The sequence below is a fragment of the Phalacrocorax carbo genome, chromosome Z (genome assembly GCF_963921805.1).
Source record: "Phalacrocorax carbo chromosome Z, bPhaCar2.1, whole genome shotgun sequence".
NCBI lineage: Eukaryota > Metazoa > Chordata > Aves > Suliformes > Phalacrocoracidae > Phalacrocorax > Phalacrocorax carbo.
Genome location: NC_087548.1, coordinates 84629362 through 84651117, shown reverse-complemented (window position 1 = coordinate 84651117; position 21756 = coordinate 84629362).

Sequence of the window (21756 nt, the reverse complement as noted above, 5' to 3'; positions counted from 1 at the left end):
CCTCATTAAGTGACAGCTGGACGCTTGCTGGCACTTGCTGGCTGCCCGAGCCAGATGAGGACTAGGTGGAAAGCCAAGTGAAATGAGTAACTGAGGCAAACACAAGTTTGGCCATGTGTCCTCAAAGAATGGGTTTGATCTCAAAGTTTATCACTTAAAATCTAAACTGTCCCTATAAATACAGTGGAGCTAGAGCCCAAGATCCTGTTGTCTTTAAAACCACCTTGCTGGGATGAATCTGTATCATTTGCAGGATGGGATAAACCTTTAACAGTGACTTTGAAGTTTTCTCGGAAGAGCAGAACAGAAGCTTGCACAGAGCCATGGCCTTTTTGTCTCCTCACCGACCCCACCAGCGAGGGCCTGGGGGGGCACAAGGAGCTGGGAGGGGACACGGCCATGACCCCAGCTGACCCCAGGCATGTCCCACGCTGTATGACATCATGCTCAGCACATAGAGCTGTGGGAAGGAGGGGGAAGGGGGGATGTATTGGGAGTGATGGTGGTTTGTCTTCCCAAGTCACCGTTATTTGTGATGGAGCCCTGCTCTCCTGGGGATGGCTGAGCACCCCCCTGCCCGTGGGGAGGGGTGAAGGAATCCCTTGTTTTGCTTTGCTTGTGCATGTGGCTTTTGCTTTACCTGTTAAACTGTTTTAATCTCAACCCATGAGTTTTCTCACTTTTCCCATTCTCTCCCCCGTCTCACTGGGGGCAGTGAGCGAGCAGCTGCGTGGGGCTGAGTTGCAGACCAGGTCTAAACCATGACAAGGGATTAGGGTGGAAGCACCACACCACAGTCCTGTAAAGGGAAAATGTCAGATTTATAGACCAAGGAATAATTAAAATCAGTGTTTTTTCTCCTATAGGTGACATACGTCAGATTCAGCAGATGTCAGATTTGCGTACAGACGCTAAAGGCACCAAAACCATTCTGTGGGGTGATGGATGAGCTGGGAATCTGCTGAGCTGCTGCAGGGTGAGAGCTCATCATCATCAACAAAAAGCTCTGAAGGACTGTGGTGATGCTGCCTTGGCTACACTTCCCTAATCCGTGGCAGGTCAGAGCAGAGGCACCATTCAAACCACTGACATTAGCATGGTGAACTCTGGCAGCGACCAACAGCGCGTGGCAATGCTGGCAGCGGTGGCTGGAAGGGGATGACCTCTCTGGGAGCCACAGGCAGGCAAGGCTCTCTGCCTGAATCCCAACCATGCCCCATAGCTCGCACAGATGTGGGAAAAACTTCAGAGGAGGAGATAATTTGTTTGCCCAGGCAGCTGAGTAGTGCGCCTGAGTACTGCTCAATGCATTAATGGTCTGTCAAAGGGAAGATTACAAGGTGACTTGATTATAATCATAAAGTACTGATGGGGGAGGAATATAGGCATCCTGAAGGATTTGCTAATGTCACGAGCAGGATCACAGGAAGCTGTATATCATACATGGATAAGGAGGGAGGCAAAGGATCACTGAGGTCAGACGTCCAGAGAAAGGAGTGCTCCCCTGAAGTCCTGAAGTAAAGATGGAATCACTTTTTTGGAACACAGATAACTCAATAGAAATGTGATTATCTCTCTCAGTGGGGAGTAACTGGACAAAAGGGATCAGCCTGGAAGTTAGGCTGGATATTCTTGGTCTCCTTTGGCTTTGAGTTGGATGAATGCATTAATCCAGCATTAATCCAAATAAAGTCAGAAACCCCAGGAAAGGAAAGCCTAACCCTGGCAAGACAGAACTCAAGAAATTAACCTGCAGTTTGGCTTTTGTTTTCCCGTTCTCCAGCAAACAACACCCAGAAACGCTAAGCCTGTTCTACTGCAAAGTCACCCCATAGGTCGGATAATAGGCAGGTATAGGAAGAACTTTTTGGGAGATAGTGATCTTGCTCGTATCTGCACAGGAATGCAGAAAAGGCTGATACTGAATGTTGCAGGTGCTGAACCATCCAACAAGAACCAAAGCTTGTGCATGGACACAGAGCAATCATGTATGTCAAGATCCCAACATAATGTTCAGCTCCCTTATCCAGGTTCAATTACATACCTGTAGATGTTGCAAAGTTCCTACAGGGTGCAAGAAAGAGGCAGCCAAGCAGAAAAGCCTTTCAATGCTGCAGTTACTATAGAAAATATCAAACAGTTTTTTTCTAATACCCTGAAGAATTCATGCGAAAAAGACACATTATAAATTCTCTAGTGACAAGGCAGATTTCAAATGGAGCTCTTGCTTCCTTTTGACATCAAAGTCAATCATGCAAGAGATGCAAATCTGCAGGGAACTTGGCCTTGTTCCTTCTGGTGCTCAGGAAACTACTCTATTTCTTTAAATAAAACAAAATAATGGACGATGCAATGTATCTTGTGTTTAGGGATACCTTATAGCAAAACCCTTATCCACTAACAAAAAATACTTTGAGCTGAGCACGTCCACTGGGTTTTTAATTAGGGATTTAAAACAGGTAGGTCTGTGTGAGAGTTCTGCTGAAGTAAATCGATCCTGCTGCATGAGCAGCTCTCTACAGCCGCTCGTGAGCAGATGTTTCTTCCTAACACAAAACTTCCCAGCAGGAGTCTTGGTTTGACAAGTATGCAAAGTACTTCTACGTCTTGAAGCACACGAGTAAAAGCAGGGTGCAGAACTGATGTAGACTCATATGGGTTTGGTACAGGCCAGGGTCCAGCCTGAGTGGGCTGCCTGGGCACTTACAGTGGCTGAGAGGGGGTTTCTGAGGGGTTGATGGATGAGGCATCCTCTGACATGCCAGAGCCTGAAGTGAACATTTCCAGGAGCTTTGGGTTATACTTTCAAAAGTGATTTAGGCACTTTTTGACAGTCCAGCCTATCACCTCTATGCGTTCATTTTCATGCTCGGTGCCAGTTCCTACCTCCCCCTTAGTACCAGCAATAACTCTTTTGACTCTGAATTCACTTGTGTACAACTGAGTCTAACTTTCTATTTCAAAGTAGCGTGTCCACCACCAGCGCATCTCACAGAGTCATTAACCAGTTCCAGAAGTGCTTTCCTCATTTTACACCTGCAGAACTGAGGCCTGGTTCATCCTGAGGAAGGTTGGATGGGTGTTTCGCGGCATGGCTCTAGGCTGTTGACTCTGATACTTATGCCTGAGACCATCCCCTTCTTGTCACCAATCCAAGAGTGAACTGTCCACACGAACATCAGCGCAGTGTGAAGCCCATGCCTTTTCTTTAGGGCTGTCCTCTTTTGACTGTGAGTACCAACAGAAAGCCTCATGTGCTGTATTTGGGCTCTTACATTCGAATTACACCTGCTTTTGTGCGTGCCTTTCTCCGAGAAGTTGTCGTGTTGTCCAAAAGCTTTCCAGAACACCATGCCTTCCAGCCAAAGCTCTGCAACCTTTGGTGGCAGTGTTTGTTAATTTAGCCTCACTGTGGTTATCTGTAAAGGTAAGTAGGAACACAACTAGGAAGAGCTAGAGTTAGCCACAGACCTTCTGGCCTTCGCCGTGATTTTCTTCATGGAACCATCTGGGGCCCCTGTCCTGCCTTCACTTCATTTGAACCAACCGTTCCCCACAGGGCAAAGGCTGCTTTGCTGTCGGCATTAAAAAGGCTGCTCGATTCTTGGCATTTGGGGGGACATTTGTATGGAGCGGGGCTCTGGGCAGTGAAGAGCTGTGTCCTCAGATGCTGGAGGACAGGTTCAGGGAGCAGCTGGTACTTCTTTCTGCTCTTAAGGAGCTTTCACATGGCTTCATCTTACTCTTATCTGGACTAATTCAGGAGAAAACTCCTTCAATTAAGTGCTTCTTGACTATAGATGGTAAGGCAGTGGGTGGCTGGCTTCTTGAGGAGAGGGAAAAACACAGCAGAGCATTGTGATAATTTTGTATTCCTTTAATTTCTGAGGCTTTTGACAGCCACTTTACAAACTATGTCACGAGAGACACACAAATCCTTACTTCTTAACATGGTCTGATCTTGGCGGGTCTCAAAAACCAGAGCAATAACTTCTAATGGGAAAAGACTTGGAGGCAAAGTGGTGGGAGGGATGTGCCGCTGCCACCGCTCTCCCCTGCAGCAGGGTGGAGGCTGGGGCAGGGCAGGACCGTCTCCTTACCTCTCAGCACTCCCCTCCTGTCGCCCTCCTGCTCCCTGGGCCAGCGGCTGCCCAAGGCTTGTGGCTCCTCCTGCCCGAGGGGAGCAGGGATGAGGAAGCAGTGGTGGCCAGCGAGGAGGAGGAGGCTTCCGTGCAGAGCTCACAGAATCGGCTAGATTGTGCCCTGCAGTGTTGCACACAACATCCCAGGTGATGCCACCCTGGCTGGCGTGTGTCTGCCGAAAGACCCCCTTCAGCTGCCCTCGCTTGCATCCCGGCTGTGTCACCCCACATCCTTTTCACCACGTCTGGTTTCCAACGCCCACCTCGCTCGTGCTCTCTTCAGGGGTGACTGGGCGCTGACGAAATGAGGCTGCAGAGCTGTTACCTCTGCACTGTGTGCTGTATCTTTTATTTCAGGTTCCCCACTCCTCTTTAATTTACGTAATTTGATTACTTCAGTTCCAGACTGTGCCAGCAGCTTTTCTGAAATGAGCTATAAAAAAAAACAACCCCAAACCCTCAAGAAGCTGGACTCCAACCAGCTCCAAACACTGCACTGAGAGCTTGCCGTGTCCCATTTGGTTCAAATCCAGACAGTATCCCTTTCAGGAGCTCTGGTGTAAGGAGAACACCCCCTTCCATCTATAGCTAGAAATCCAAATACGTGGTGACTTCATTAGTGCCCAGCACTTCATCACATACACCTCAGTCTTCAGCTAAAACCATATGAAAGGATTCAAGGGAGAAAGAGGAGGGAAATAAGAGAAATTTAGAAGTTAGTGGCCTTGCAACTGTTGTTTTTAAAGGCTGCACTTTTATAACAAATGCCTGTATGACGAGCAGCTGTGATTAATTGCATTAACTGTGTGCTCTCTGCCTACTTTTCTGGAGGATTTTTGCTTTGCAATCAGTTTTATAGGTCTGTAGCGCAGTCGGCATTATTGCTAGTCTGCTTTCACAGCACAAAACACTGGTCCCAGAAGAGGCATTACACTATATACTGCCCATGAGGAATCATGCAGCCACTGCACAAACATCAACAAAGCTTTATATGCATGTGTAATAGTTCCTAATTACAATGAATTTCCATCATTTTGCAGGGTATTTTCATGCATCCGCTGGGCAGAGCAAAGGCCCTTTGAGAGGGAGAGGAGCGCAGGGACAGACCTGACTTCATCCCCTTGCCTGCCTCCCATGGCTGAAACCAGTTTGGCTCTTTTAGTGTTAATATTAGAAGGCAGAGCAACAGCCGGCAGACTGGAAGCATCCTGTTGATTGAATCCTGCTGAGGACAAGCCTAATTACACAGTGCTTAAACTGGTGTCACAGCATCCTGCCTGTATCAGGGCTCCTAAAGTTGCTGACAGCAGGATTTTAGTCTTTAATATCCCTCTGTAGACACGGCCCCTGCAACCTTGATGCCCTGTTATTCCTAACACAGCATCCACACTACATCACCTCATCAGGGTAAATCATTCTACCTATTAGAAATTATGCCACTCACAATTTTTTTTAAAGTTTCTCATTTAAGTGACAGTTTTAGTTTTTAAAAAACAGTAGCAGATAAATAATTTGTGGAGAAATTTCAGTGCAACCTTTTATTCTCCTAACACTTAAACCAAAAGTAAAACTAATACAATGCCAAGGAAGTTGTTGACACTGTAATTCTAGGGTAATCCAAGTAGTAAACTGGTAATATTCTTCCTATTATTGACACGATATATATGCATATATCTAAATACATTGATATATCTGTATGTAAAATAGCTATACAGATACAGGTGTAGGTATTGAGATACATAGATACAAAGATATATAGGTACATAGATATATAGATAGATGCTTTTTCTGAAATAATCATTAGTGCCACCTTCTTTAATAATAACCATATCCCATGGCAAATATAAATGAAGTTATTTTCACGTGTTAGTCTCCATCTGCTTTTGTTAAAAAAAATATAAGATTTTAAAATAAAGCAGAAGGCAACTAGAACTTATTTGACCGCGCCTCTCAAAACTGGCAGCAATGCCGATCGTCTGGAGATCCTTCTGATTTCAGTGGATTTAGTAGGTGCAAATCCAATTTGGAATGAAAGCAAATTCTACAGGATCGTTTCCAGCCTGTCATCCGACTCTAATCCCATGCTCTAACGCTGGAGCTGGCGCGTTGACCGGCAGCGCGCTGCAGACAGCGCCGAACTTGCTATGGGACAAGCAGAGAAAAGATTTATTGCACAGAACGACTCCAGGATGCTTTAATCTTCTGCAGCTGTACTTGAATCTGGCTGCTCCAGGCAACTTCCAGGCTCTGGGCTCCTGACCCTGGTCCTGCAGCGACGAGCGCGTTCTGGCAGGCCCTCGCACGTGGAAGATGCCGCGGTGACGATGAAGAGTTGCAGCCGCCACAGTGCGGGACGGAGAAGTGCCGTGTCTGTGCTCACGTTGGCCTCTCCGAGTTAGACAGCCAATATTTGTGGATCGCCGCATTCGATGATTTTGGAACGCACCTTTTGCGGTTGTTTCCAGAGGGTGGCCCCGTCATCAGAGGGGTCAACATAATGATTTTTATGGCCAGGTTTTCTTTTATGTTAACGTTTGACCTATAAACACAGTTTGTTAATTTTAAATGATTTAGTTGAACCATAAAAATCCCCGAGTGAACATCCTTTATGCAGTTTAAGCCTCTTATATCAGTTTAGCTTACATCATTACTTTCTTTTTACAAGCACAAGCCAAAGTCCTATGGCCAATTTCAGCCAGCACATGTAATTATTCACACAGAAGTTTACCCTGGTTTAACTACATCAACTTCAATTTTAACACCACAATAAAGCCTCACGATCCTTCTAAACATTTATGGCAATGGCGAATGAACTTTAGTGCAAATTAGGATCAAGTTCTTAAGTCTTGATTGAGCTTCATTGACATTAAACCAATTTAAAGGCATGTAAATTGGAATACCCCCCCACGTACACTCTTGCATGTGGCACGTCTGGTTTAGCTGAGTTTGCTCCTTGCTCTTCAGGGATTTGGGCTTTCAGCAGCTTCATCTAAACAGCATTCCCTTTCCCAAGAGATCAATAAAATCCTTCTCCGTGGGGAGCGGGAATCAATAGCGTCTTCAGGGAAACAAAACAAAGAAGTGCCCCTGAAATGAATTTCCTGCATGGACACCTGACACATGTGAGGAGCCATCTGGCATTGAGTCGGCACCTAAAGCAATTTGATAGGGATGGTGGGGAAGTGAAGCTAGAAATCCTGTAATTTATATTCGCAAACCTAATCCAACCATTAGCTCCTTTAAGTAGCAGCATGAGAGTGACCTCCAGCCTGTTGGAAACACCTTCTTTGACCAACTCTGAGAACTGGCAAAATTAGCATTCATGCCTCTCTTTGTTACTGGAGACTCCTATAAAGCACCAGCAGCCCTCCCCTTTGGCAGCAAAGGGAGAGAAGGGCAGGAAATTAAGTCTACTTAAAAAACAAAAGAAAAAGAGGTGTCAGCAGGAATCGTCCTGGTTGGGCTGTTTAAAGATGAAGTTACTTAGAGGCAGTCAAAAAAAAAAAAAAAAAGGTACAGAAATGTTCTTATGTCCTCAGGCAGAGGATTGGAAAGTCAACCCATCTTTGAATAGCTCCTTCCAAAGTAATTTCCAGTCATTTCAAAACTACAGAGTAACTACATTGCTTTCCCCCACCCAGGTGGCCTGTGGAACAGCAATATATGTCAATTCATGAGATCCAAAGTTTGTTGCTAAAACAGTTGAAAAGCTATGTGTGAACATGCTTATTGTGGAGAAGCACCAGGCTACAGCTGATCTGTGCATGGGCTTTAAAGGGCAAAGTCCCTTCCCCTGCAGAAGAGTCAGCTGCAGCTTCAAAATTCAGTCCCATAAATGCAAAGAACCCAGAACTTCAGTTCAGGCATAACTCACCACGAGGTGAGGAATAAAACTGCATGGATGGTGGGAGAAGAAGTGGTGCTGGACCCTTGGGTGCAACGTCAGCTACCATTATGATCCCAGAATCTCCAAAAAGCCCCAAACCTCTGTATTTCTTACAGCACAGCATCTTCTCCTGGCATGGTCCAGTACAGGTCACACCCACCAGACATGGGTAAAGCTCAGGGCCTTCAGGTGGAGACGCGAGTGGATCCCCTTCCCATCTCGACAGCGATTTCCTTGATGACCTTTAGCAAACTGGGAATTGCCGTGCCTCAGATCTCACCATCTGTAAAAAAATGAGGGCAGCTTTTCATGCTCATCTCGTGTTAAACAACATTTGTAGGTTGTTACAGAATGTACAGGCTGTCACAGAGGGTGAAATTCAGTTTAGAGGCGTCTTGTAAGTGCCAGGCAACAACTGGGGTTTTGTGTGTTTTAGCTGATGAGTATTGCTGCTTGTTAAAAGCAGTACTTAAATTTGCGTCTCATTTTCTCCTTCCTCAACTTTGATTTCTAATAGCAAGCAGGAACTTTATGTCCAATTCCTGGCAATTAGTGAACTTTTTTTGTCACGTATAATAATTCATCCTTAGATTTATGCGGTGAATGACCCCAAAGATCTGCCTTTAGTTGTGTATAGTTACAAAAGAATTTGACATTTTTTCAATAGGTTTACCCAGGGAACAGGATAGAAATGTAGAAAGGTGAAATCAAAGAACACGCACGGAAAGTACAAATTATCATATTTACTAATTAACTTTGTCAGCATTAATTCCTCGGCAGTCACGCAACGGACTTGGTCACCTCCCTCTGTCAAGACCACAGACCCAGATTTCCCCAGGTAGCAGGAGGCAGACTGCGTTTAAAGGACAGCAACCATTACCACAGGACAGCCCGGGGCTGTCACCGCTGCCCGGCACAGTGTGCGTGGTACGTCCTCGGCCGTGTAAAGGGGTGAACACTGCGAGCATGATGCTGTGCAGAGACGAGTGATCGGTGCTAAAGGGACGCTTTCGTGTCGTAGGCAGCACCTAACCCGGCAGGGTTTTGCTGCCACTGGTCCACCTGCATCTGCAGGATAAGGTAATCATTGTTCACCTTTCCCATCAGCTGCTCTACGTGTTCCGTTCTGTATTATCGTAAACTGTTGCTGTCAGGAGAGAGGAGGTAGTCTGTAATGATCGACACACGTGCTTACCCAGATTTCTTTCTGTGGTGTAGAAACCTGATCTTATGGAAATGCTGGGCACGTTCTGGCTCAGCTGCGCTAGGCTTGTAGCAGGTGAAGCTGTTTTGATAACTTTAATGTTCTTCCCAGCACGGAGAAAGATGTAATAAAGATAAAATCCTATGAGTTAATGAAGTTTTGGCTGAGCTTCCAAACCTCAAAACTCTGGGTTCATTTAAGCTTTAGATGGAGTTTAGGAAGGAGAGGTGCATCCCAGATTAACGTATTTTGCTTATTCCAAGATCTTACAACAACCGTTGTAGCCACTGAATTTTTGTAAAGTATTTCTAACAAGTGATGTCTTTGGTTCGTTAACATCTGTCTCTAGATGTGAGATTGTTTGTGTACCACTTTCTGTTCAGATGGTGTATTCCTGGATCTGAGTTACTACATTGGAGTATGAGATGAGTCACGCAGGGCCAGAGCAGCTGTAAGGTTTTGTGTTTCTTCCCGAAAGAGAAAGAGGGTTTTTTTCTGCAGACCTGGGCCAGCTCTTGTTCCAGAGACCCTGAACTGTGAGGCATGGAGGTGGCTCTCCAGTTTCTACTTCTTGTTTTCCCCATGACTTGTCACAATGCAGGCCTAGTTGTGACCATAAGCTGAACTGACTTACGATGTGGGCCCATGAAACAAATTGTTTGTTTGACCATCTGTGCTTCAGTTTCCCCAAGTGGGTGAATAATTATTGTCTCTCTCTTGGCTTGTAAACGTTCATTATTATAATGACTGTTTATAATGAAAGATGCCACAGAAGAGCAAAGAGGGGAAATACTTAATTCTGCAAATGAGTCTTCATATACTTCTCTCCCAGTGACATACCCTATAGCTCTGCTGGCCTTCCCTGTGCGAGAGTATCTAAGTGATTTAATGGGGCTGTTCCCAACATGCAAAGCGATAACCTGAAAGACTGCGCTCATGCAAACGCAGTTGTGTTGGTCGTGGTTGTAGGTCAGGCTCTTCTGCTGGCTTGCTCTTACCCCCATCAAAAATGCTTTTCTCGATATAACTTATGCCTGAGGGACCCATCCTTGTGTCTGTCAGTCAGCTTGATCTGGTTATGAATTTCCCAGATCTTTTAATTTCTGGAATGAAAGTCCTGCTGGAAGTGGGATGGTGGGGAGCAAGGAGAGAGTAGTTCCCTCCGTGGAGCTTTGTTGCTTCAGTGTGGGGGGTTTCTGCCAGCATGCCTTCATGTAATACAAGAATTGTGGGTCAAATCCATCACTGGAGGAAAGAAGAGGCAAGAGCGCAGAAGCAGAGGCCAATGCTGCCTCTGCAGGACCTATGGCTGCTAAATACTGGCTGACACTGACGCCCACCTCCCCAAACACCCACGGCCCTGCCTGTGCCCGGTGGTAGCCCTGCACCAAAGAACGGCCCAGGCAGAGACCCAAGCACAGCTCAGCTGTTGTTGGTCGCTCGTGCCTCCCTATAGAGCCCGTGGGAACAATGTACACACTATACATTTAAATCCAACTTGGTCGGATTCTTTCAGGGTTAACAAAACAGCTTTGTATGCTCCTGGCGGGGCTTTCCGACAAGCATTGGTAGATGTTTCAGCCCACAATATGTACCTCTAAAAGTGGCAGAGAGGGTTTCAGCTCTGGGTTTGGTCCTTGGTAATGCACTGTGTTTAGCTGATAAAGTGCTTGCGCAGGAACTGAGTAGAAACACATTAAATTAGACACGTCACTTCTGGGCGGGCCACACTTTTGCTCTCCCTTTGTGCACTAATCAATCCTTCAAGTATTATTAAATTGTTTACTATGCAAATAGCCCAGAGAAACATCTTGCACCCCTCCATATAAAAAGAAATAAAAAGCACATGCTTTTTCTGCTGTAATGTACAAAGGGATGCTAACTACGTCGCTGGGAAAGGAGCCCGGCTGCTGTAGTGGCCCTTTCTCCTAAAGGGTCCTATGGTGGAGGAGGCTTCTCATGCCTCTTCTCACGGGATATAAATCAAAATAGTGTCAAATAGCTGCAAGATGCCAGGTGGCAGCCATGCAGAACTTGGGCATCCCAACCCATATATCTTCCAAGTGGTGCGTCTCACTGAGGTATATCTGAACTCTTGAGAAACATCAATGAATTTCACCTCGGTTCTGCAATACACAGAAGGCAGTAAGAAATATCTCGGCACATAGACGGGGAACCTGAGTCAGCAAGAGAATGAGTAACGTAAGGGTCCTGAGCATATGGTGTGTGTCTGTGCTCTGACCACAGAGCTTCCATCCACTACACCCATCACAAAGTCACGCTCATCCTCTTGAGCCTTGACCGACCCAGGAAGGGATGCTCAGCCCAGTGCCACCTCTGTGGAAGCCACCGCTGAGAGGACCATGGGGTGGGCAATGCTTCTTCCAGGATATTTTCCTGGTGTTGCAGATTTGGGCTTGATGCCTTACTGATGCAGAAGTTTTTTCCTCTCCCCTGGAAATGGTGGCCTTTGCATTTCCAGAACCGGAGGGCACACGGTGGTAACGCTGCCCTCCCCGTCTTTCAGCGTAGTCTCCACTGACACCTCGTTATGAAGAAAAAATTATGCCTCCCTGTGAATGCCCGGCTGGTGTGCCTGCATCAAGGAATTCTGACAAATTCTGTGTGCTTGGGTGGGTTTTGCTGTTTTTTGATAACCAAAGAAAGAGGTGCCTACAATTTCTTTTACAAAAGCAGGAGCGCAGCTCGGAGTGATTGTGTGAGGTCTTGATGAAAAGCACCGCTGAGCACCTAAAATAAGGCTCATCTTTCCTTTTGGTCTGCTTCATTCATTACACTGTTAATAGACTTATTAAGGATTGCAAGCTACAGTATCTGTCCACTAGCCTGAATAACCAGCATGAGAAAAACAGATTTTAATAAGATTTATTTTTGTATGCATTCAAGGTCTCTCCAGCAAGACTAGAAAACAGAATATAATTAAATGAGATAGATTTTTCCTTTGTGTTTTTCTTTCGCTGTCATTTTATGTAAATATTTTGGCAACTGAATAATCTGTTCTGGAGACATTTTCCTTTCTTTTTCCTCCCTCTCCACGCATTGTTCTTACCTAAAAGTGTAAAGAGAAAACAGAATATCTGAGAAGGGTTGTTTTGCAAGGAGAGGCTTTCAAGGATGTTGCCTAAGAATAGCTTCTTATAATCTTTTTTAAAGCTGGTTTGAGCAACATGGGACTAAAGACATAAATATGGAGTAAACAGGGATTATTTTTCCTCTGTATATTTGTATGTTCAGATTTTCTGTCTTGAACAGAGAGTGATGAGAATAATTAGAACTAAGAGGCTGAAAGCTGAGTAATTGTGAAAAAAAAAACCCAACCCAAAATAAGAGCTTTTTAAACTCAATTTTTTGTGCACATATTTTCAGGCTCTATTTAGCTCCAGAGGTCACTGAGCATGATGAAGGAAGGCTATCTTTAAAAAAAACTTAAATTAAAATGCTGAAATTCTTAAATTAATGCTCACCAGGATGCCTCCAAGAAATTGTTAAGATATGAGCAGTGAGTTGGCCATATAATGCAACATTTCTGTTTTACAGAAGTTGTTACTGATTTCAGATAATTCCATGCAATGCAGGCCTAAAAAGATAGATGTCATTTCTTAAAGAACTTTTTGCTGATCTCCTGCACCTGCCTAATGCCAGTTCTGTCAAAATTGCAATCTGATCTCTTTTCCAAATCTAAGTGATTCAGTTTCAGAAGATGCTGAGTGACACCTGACATTACCACCCTGTGGAGATTCTGTGCTCTTACATTTTCAACTTTTACATTCCTGTTGACTTTAGTAATTCTTTTGAGATCTACAGAGATGCCTTTGGAAGGTTTTCCTGTAAAAGCCTCTCCAAAGATCGTCCTCCGAATCCTATTTCTAGAATGTCACCTAAGTTAGGAACAACATTTGAGAAATCTGCATCTTTCCACGGGCCTAGAACTCATGCTAGAACAGTTTTGCTTTTGAAATCAAATCAAATCAGGGCTTGTCCACAGGGCCGCGCATTGCACAGCACTTGGCATGACATTGCTTTTGGAGCAGATCAAAAAAAATAGACAGACACTCTTCTAAGTGGACGTCAGTAATGCTTCACACAGTCAGCCTCTACAGTTCACCAGGCAACTATAGAAACAACAGTTTATTCGCTGTATTATCTAGAAAAATTAAATTTAAATGATTGAGGGGTCAGAGAAGAGGCTCACACGTGGCACAGCCTTTCTCTAGCAGCTTGTCTATGCTGCCTATGCAGGAATCACGCCTGAATTACTCTGGTCACAAGTTTTCTTCAGAGATGCCTGCACAGAAGCCGTCCTCAAATAAAGCGGAGCAACACTTTCCAGCGGATCTCCCTTTCTCTAAATCAGCTGTGCACGTGCTTTTACTACGCAGGAAATGCAATGTAATGGCAAAGCTCCTGGTGTTTCCCTTAGGTGAAAAGCAGAGACAGTTGGTGCCGGGTAGCTGACATCCTGGGAAGTCATGCTTTACACTGCTCATCAGCAACTACCTTGCCTTGGCATCGGATTAATCCAGTTTGGTTATACCCGTTGCAAAGCAGATGGAGTAAAATGGGATGAGGGCAGAAGATGAAGAAGCATCTATCTGCGAAGAGCAGTTGTGGGTTTTTTCAAGTACGTGCACATACTCAGTCCTCATCTGCCCCAAGTTGTGTTCCCTGGGCCCTGTTGCTGACCTCCGGAGGACTGGTACCCTGCTCAGCCTCCATAGTATCTGCTGTGATGCTCTTCTCATCCACATATAACCTGTGATCACCAGCTGAATTAATGAGCTGCACCAGAACACACTCGTCTGAAATAAGGCTGTGACCAACGGGTTAAGGCCGCAAGTGTTCGTGCACAAAATCATTCTAGAAAGCCCGTGTCCGGTGGAAGAAATTGGACTACTGGAAACGCATTTCTTGAAGTACTTAATTACACAAAGTGAGTTAGACAGAGCGATACACACAATAGTGTAAAAACAGAAGCCTTGATTATGCCAGGTCTTCTACCCTGCTGCTTATTGTTATTAGTTTGTGTAGAATATTGCTTAACCTTAAATATTTTGTAAATTTCAAATAGCTTGCACACACGAGTGTGTCTTGGGCAGGTGCCTGTCTCACCACCACGCATTAGAATCGGGAAAGAAGAAAATGAGCTCAATGGCAACGGTTCATGTTTGGACCCATCCTTCCTTTCCTCTCCACCAGTATCCTGATTACCCATCCAAGAGGTTGCATTTCCACGAGGCACTTTACGTTTATCAATACTAATTGTAACTGCACAGAGGAGAATGCAGTCCCGATATTAGCAGCTGTTTTCCGCATCATTAGCTGTGCTATCAGTTCATGCTCAAAATGTCTAGCTGCACCTTGATCAGAGTGTGACTAATATTTGCTCTTTAGCAAGGCATCTGCTTGTAATGAAACTTTAAAAGCAATTAGTGACTCAGTGTGGCAGTGAATAGGCTTCGTACATCTGAAGAGGGGTTAAAATCTTGCCTATAGTGTAGTAAATTAAAAAGGTTTAATGGTCCCAGAACAGTCATCAATTACCTCCATTAGCCCATGAATTCTCTCTTGCAAATTTCTTTGCAAGTGTGGTGATCTGGTTCCTTAAAAATCAAGGCTGAGAATGTTTTCCAGGCAGCAACATCTGCTTCAGGAATGAACTGGTCGGCATCTTGTGGGAACATGCCATATCACAGGGCGCTGCTTATCACTGGGGCTGCCAATGTATTCCAGGTAGACCTAACAGGATTAGGAGGGGATTAGGAGAGGTGGTAGATTACTATAACCTGCCTTTACCCTATGAAATTAAAATCTCAGAAAATGTTTTGGTGCAGTTTGTGTCATTTTCAGTTTTGTCTTCTGCCCTTACTCTTCCTGAAAATGAACGTACCTTGTCTGTAGGGGAGATGGGCATAAATGGACGTGTGAGACCTTAGAATTAACTCAGGCCTGGCCTTACGGCTTGATGAGTATCTTGCACTGCCACTGTTGGCAGAGTTAGCCATTTCAGGTGGAAATGAACTGGAAAAGTACTGTTTCTAGAACACTAAAACCATTCATGCAAAGTGAAAAGCTCTGGACTCTAATGGTGCCTTTCCCATACATAGAGCTTCAGTGCCTGCATTGCACGTATTGGAAATGAAACTGCATCAAAACATACTCTCCCTTGTAAGAGTCCTTGCACAGGAACTGGATATCTCATAAGATTATGCCTTTTAAAGGAAACCTGGGGTTAGGCCACATTTTAAAATACTGTTTTTCCTCCTTTATTTCCTTTTTCTTTTTTTTTTTTTTTTAATTAATTTTTGGTTAAAGAAGACAACTAACTATATGGCTGGAGTTGTTTTATTGTTCAATTTTCCCCTTTTCAACAAAGAATTACTAAAAGCTTGAAGCCTGGGCATCTCTTAGTTCCTTAGCTGCAGTAACATTGGGGAATAATAAGGGGTAATTATTATTAGCACTTCACCAGAAGATAGCAGAATTGTGTCTCTGGCAAAGAAATCTTTTATACAATGCTGCTTGTCAGTGTACATTTTGAACAGATATTTCAGGGAAGGAAATAAGATGCAGAGCTGCACTTGTAACTAAAAATCCTTTCTTTTCTAAGTCGCTCCCTTTTGACTCTTTTATCTCTTGTACCATCACAGTTGCGATGGTGCTGGAGGCCATACAGGAAATTATGGCCCAGAAGATCTTGTATTTCTAATGCCAAAAAGAAAACAGATGGGTTCCCTTTACAAAGGGAAAGGCACTGACCCAGTTATCCCAATTATCCTCCCCACCCCTGCCCGGTAGTTCTGACTTGCTGCCAGCAGAAAATGGGGTGGATGTGAGTCTTGTGCTCTACCTGTCCAACATGCAGAAGTGCCACCGATTGCTAGCTCTTCCCGGCTTGCCAAAATAAAATCTGCTGAAGAAACTGCCGTTGTTACGCATGCAGGCAAACACCTGGCACATCTGTTTGCTGTACTGCTGCTAGGTACGCTTTTGTTTTGACTTCCCAGGTCACAATAGTCCCATGTGAAGCCAAAGTGGTGTAAAAAGTCACCGCTTGAAAGGTTGGAGGGTGGCACGCGCGGCGGTGGGAGCAGTTTCAATAATCTGCTTCAGTATGAATTCAGCTGGAGTTATTCCCAAACTGTTTTAAACCAAGAACAGAGGAGCACACGGCGTTTTCTTTGCCTGAAAAACTACTTCTAAAATTATTTTTGTTGTGGCTAAGCTGTTACTTGGCCAGCTGCCCCCTAAAATATCAGCACTATCAGAAAAGAGGGGAAGACACCAAGGCAGAAACGAGGGATAGAAAAGGGCAGTGTTTGTTGAGTCTGGTCCTGCTATGAGGAACAGGAGAGGGTGTCCCAGCCCAGTGACTTTCCACTAAAGCCATCGAGGAGTGCTCTCTGCAGCAGAAACAGCCTGTACTTGAGCAGAGACACGCTAGAGCTGCACGTGCCAGACTGTTCCCAAAACGGTTGTATGATGATAGTCCAATACATTCGGTGAGTTATTAAGGCAGAGTCCGTCCAGCTTTCCCCATTCTTTTAAACATTTCAAAATTGGAGTTATTAAGGCAGATTCAGTGTGCCTTTCTCCATCCTTTTAAAGGTTTTGAAATTGCATGGCTGTTTAGTACCCATTTAAAGAACAGCTGCATACTGCCATGTGTTAGGTAATTATCAATGGAAGGTACAAAATGAAAATATTCTGAATCTATATTGAATATAGAAATAAAACATACTGCCAGAAGAGATCAGTAAAACCAGGGAAAAAAAATCACACAAGAATACAGTAAGAATAACAGAATCAGAATCATAGAATTTTAAAAAACCTGACATTTTGACTCTTTGATTCAAAAAAGTAGTTTCTCCCTCCATGGTTTTACTGCTGCTTCAACCCAGCCATGTATTAATAACCTCCTGCTACTGAGTCAGGAAAACATGCAAGTTTGGGATCGCTCTTAAGGTGATGCTGAAGTGTTACTCTGCACAAGGTGAGATTTAGGCTCATGGATGGACAATTCCCTGAATCAGGAGCCGGCGTGATGCTACGACCGCACTTGGCGCCGGTCCTGTGTCAGAAATGCACGAAGTTTGCAGAGCCCCAGGTTAGAGGGTTTGTGCTCTCAGAAGATGCCCAAAAGCAGTTTGTAAGGACAGATTAAGCAGCCCCCAGTGCAGGAGTATTTTGGGGCTGCAGCGGCACCGCACAGTGCCGTGCGCGGAGCGTGGTCGTCCCGAGCTCTGCCTCGTCAGGATGGGTTTGTCAAGCTTCAGTGCGAGGAGAAAGTGGTTTCCAGTTATTTTACCAGAGTGGCGTGTGTGTGTGTGTGTTCTCTCCTCCACTCTGTGTGTGTGTGTAAGTGTTAGGCGTTTCCACCTCGCAGCCAAGACTTGGATTTTTAATTCTTTTCTTCTAGTTTTGACTTTCTATATGCTGAATTCAGCATCAAGATGTAACTCTTGTAGGAAGGTCCTCCCTCGAGTAACCACGTGGAGATCACTGACCATCCTCACTTTGGCTCAACGGACATGGATGAAGTTGTATTTGAGTGGCATTTTTAACTCTGAAAAGCAAGACTGCGGCAAAAGGCACAGGCACTCGTGTATTAAGAGTTTACATTTGTGATTGGAGCTACAGCTAAAGCCTTAACTGGAGGGTCTCCATGGCTCCAGGAGCACCCGTGCAGCCGTAAGGCTGGGCCGTGCCGCAGCGGTACCCCCGCCGTGGGAAGGGCTGCCGGAGCCCCCGCTGCTGCCCCGCCTGCAGACAAACCTGGCATTTCCAGGCCAAATGCTGGTGTGGGCTTGTGCCCTTCCCTGCCCGTCTCCTCACCTTGTGCAGCTCCCGGTCCCCATCCCCATCCCCATCCGGGGGGATCATCTGATCCTGGCGGTGGGGCATCGCGTGAGGCAGTGCTGGGCCGTGTGCCTCAGCACACCTGGAACCAATGCGATGGGAAAAGTTCTCTGGATAAATAACTATTCCCTTTCCCTCTTCACACCTGAGCTTGAGCAAAGATCTAACCTTTAAGGCTTGCAAGAGTTTGGTTAACTCCTTTGTTCCCGCCTTATTTCTTCGCATGCGTGTGTGATGCTGACCCCCAGCCAGACGCGATCTGCTGGAGGACCCCATGGGAGGCCGTTGCCTCTGGTGTTTGGAGCTTGGTCTCCTGCAGCTCAGAAAGGGAAGCCTCACGTGCCTGCTCTGCGAGCTCTGGGCTGGGCTCGCGGCCCCGGCAGCTCTGCCGACGGCTCTGCAGCAGCGCCGGGCAGCCCAGGGGAGAGGGGGTCTCTGCTGCACCCAGCTCCCCCCGGACAAAGCACCGTCATCCCCAGGCGCTCAGAAGCAGAGGCACATGCCACATTCAAAATGCTGTGTGAAAAATTAGTATTTCCCTTTCCCTGCTTTTCTTTCCTTCTTTGAAAGTAAGTTCTTTTATGCATCTCCTGACATCTCTTTTTCCAGCCTATTTGCTGTAACTATAAATAAATAAAAAAATTTCAAGTTAGAGTTTTTTTTTAGCTAATCACATTCCTACAGAAAAAAAAAAGAATATTATGAGCATAGAGATAAAACCAGCAGAGTTGATGACAATTTTGGTTTTATAAGGTCGCTGCCATTATGGTCCCTTCATCCTGACAGAGAGCAAGCCACAATGTATTAAGAGAGAGCTTGTTCCAAATATTATTTGCAGGGAAATAACAGAAAGGAAAGATGAAAAGTGACTTTGCCGAAGTCTCTCAGCAAGAAGGTGGAAAAAGAAGCCAAATATCCAGACACCCAGGCCTCTGCCTTCCCACCGCACCACAAGCAGATCATCACATTGCCCTTCATCAAAAAGAACTTTGATTTTTATTTAAAGAGGCTAGCTCTCTCCCTGAGGTTTGCTTGTGCTTTTTTTGTTTGTTTGTTTGTTTATTTTTCCCCAAACTCTGCAGGGTGATAAACATCTCCAGCTTCCTATTTCTGGAGTTCTTGTTGCAGTGGTGGACAATTGCTCTAAGACGTATCGAGATGCTGTTCTTATATGGAGTTCTTCTCCTTACCTTTAAGGAAAAGGATGAGGAAACACCAAGAAGAAAGATTATTTATTTGACTCTGTGAGGCATAAGTACGCAGCGACGTTTTCTGAGAGCTTGGGTCTACTTTCCCTTTATCGAGTGGACGTGGCAGCAAGCAACCCACCAGCTGCAGGTGGCATCAGCACCGAAAAATCTGTGTATAGGAGAGCTGGAATGGGGCAGAAATGGGGCAGGAAGTCTGCCGCTGTGGCAGGCAAAACCATATCGGCTGCAAAGGCTGGTGACCACAAATGGGACTCAAGGCATCTGCTGAGACGGGGGTTGGAAACCGAAGACAGAGGGAGACATTATTGGTGGGATGAACCCGCTGCGGGGTTGCTGCGCCGGGGTGGGGGTTGCTGAGTCATGGTTTACGGAGCGCTTGTTCCTGCTGTGCCCCAGCAATTTAATTACACAGGGCTCTGCCTCCACTTTTCTTTTTTTTTTTTTTCTCCTTCCTCCTACTTTTGCTCCAAAATCTAGCGATCTTCCGGAAGGAAAACACTGAGCATTGCACCACCATCACACGGCCTCGTTGCATCTTTCCTGTGGGTTGTTTGCTAAACAATCGGCTGTATAAAACTGCCAAAGGAAAAGAACTGGGCCTTGTGTCGTGCTGTGCATTTGAAATGTTCAGCGAACGCTGTGTACGCCACAGCACAAGGTCAGCAAAGAGGCACTGGGGCTCACGCATCTTCATTACTGAGGGTGCCCTTAGAGAGGGGAATCGGTCTGCTTAACGCATAAACGGTTTCCGACCCGAGGCTTCAAAAAAGCAAACAAGTTCTCCAGCATCGGCCATCCCTGATCAGGGTTACTGCACCAGAGGCCCCGATGCGGTCTCCCTTTGCCTGCCGCGCCAGGCGAGCATCCAGGCTGCCCTGGGGAGGGCTGCACCTTTCTGCGTCTCTGTTAGGCTCTGGCGCTGCTGGAGGCAAGAGGGTTATCGGCGGTCAGGTTCACCTTGGCAACTGCAGCACTGCCGCAGAACATACAACCCATCCAGAAAAGTGACCTTTAATTCCCAGGGGCCCTTCTCTTAGCAAAGAGTGTGTACTGACCGTGCGTGGGGGCAGCTGAAGCTGACTGTTCCCTTCTCTTTCAATACGGCAGGCAAACTGAAGTTTAACTGTGCACGCTTTGAAACAAAGTTAGTGGGATGGCACATGAAATAGAGTTTCATGCTTTTAGTGATGCTCCAGCTGCTTTGCATGTCTCTAGCAGTCGAATTTAATTAATATTTGTGAGTAAATGTGCATCATTTGATTCCGTTATATAGGCAGGCATTTGTTTCTGAGGTGGTGACCCACGCGTGAAAGGCGCCTGCATCCTACCTCCAGTCCTTATAGCCCACCTGGACAAGCCATTGGAGCGTCTAAGCTGTGCTGATCCCTCAGGTACCAATATTGATGACACTAGCCATTTTTAAAAGTGTTTTTAAAGAGAGCTGCCTCGGTATCCCACGACGCCGGAATTCTTCAGCGGTGGTTTGTAGGAGGTGTATAACCAGCACCAGAAAACAAGGTCAAAGCTGTAATGTGAATTGGTGGCAAATGGAGGAATGCTGCAGTTGGAAGAGATGAGGGAAAGCAGCACTTTTCCACGACTGCCAGGTGTGTTCATATTAAACGGATGCAGCAGGATAACAAAGGAGGGGGAAGGGGAAATATAGGGCCAAACTCTCCTTTGAATTGCAGGATGCTGTCTACTGCAACATCTCCGAGAGATCTTGGATGTGTCTCCTGGGGCTGGAACTGGGCAGGAAATAAGAAAAAAAAACTGTAAACAGAGAATTCCTTGTTCCCTTCACTTCCATGATAGCTCAGGAAAGCTTTGTCTGTGGCTCAGGTCACCCTGACTGTCGTTATCTGCACGCTTGCGACCAACGTGTGCCACGATTTCCATCAAAAGATGCACTCGTGCCCTCCGTACAGCCTCTGGACATGCCGTCAGCATGGCAGAGGGGCTGATCAAGCAGAAAGTAAACCAGCAAACGGGTCCATTTTAGTTCGTACCAGTTCTTTGAGCGGTTTGCTCAGTGGCCACAGTAATGCTGGCACCAGCACAGGAGGTACAGGATGGGGGACCAGGCATTAAGATTTCTTTATGCAGCACTACTGGCTGATGCAAAATTTACGTGCATGTGAAACTGCAGCTGGAGACCCCGGTCTATAGACAGAAACAGGAGAGGCTGAGCGTTCCTCGCGTCTCCTGCAGGCTGACTTACGTTGAGAGCTGGCCCCGTCTAACGGACACCCTGGGCACACGGGCCCCCTTCCCCGTGGATGGGGACAGGGACGCCACCGCACGGTCCCTCACCACGCCTCTGACGGCCAAGCTGCGACTGCTCCCGTCAGCTAAAGAGCGACAAGGAATATTTCCGTGCGCTGGAGCCCCACGGCCGACACCGTCAGGCTGCTCGAGCCGCCGCTGCGCCCCGGC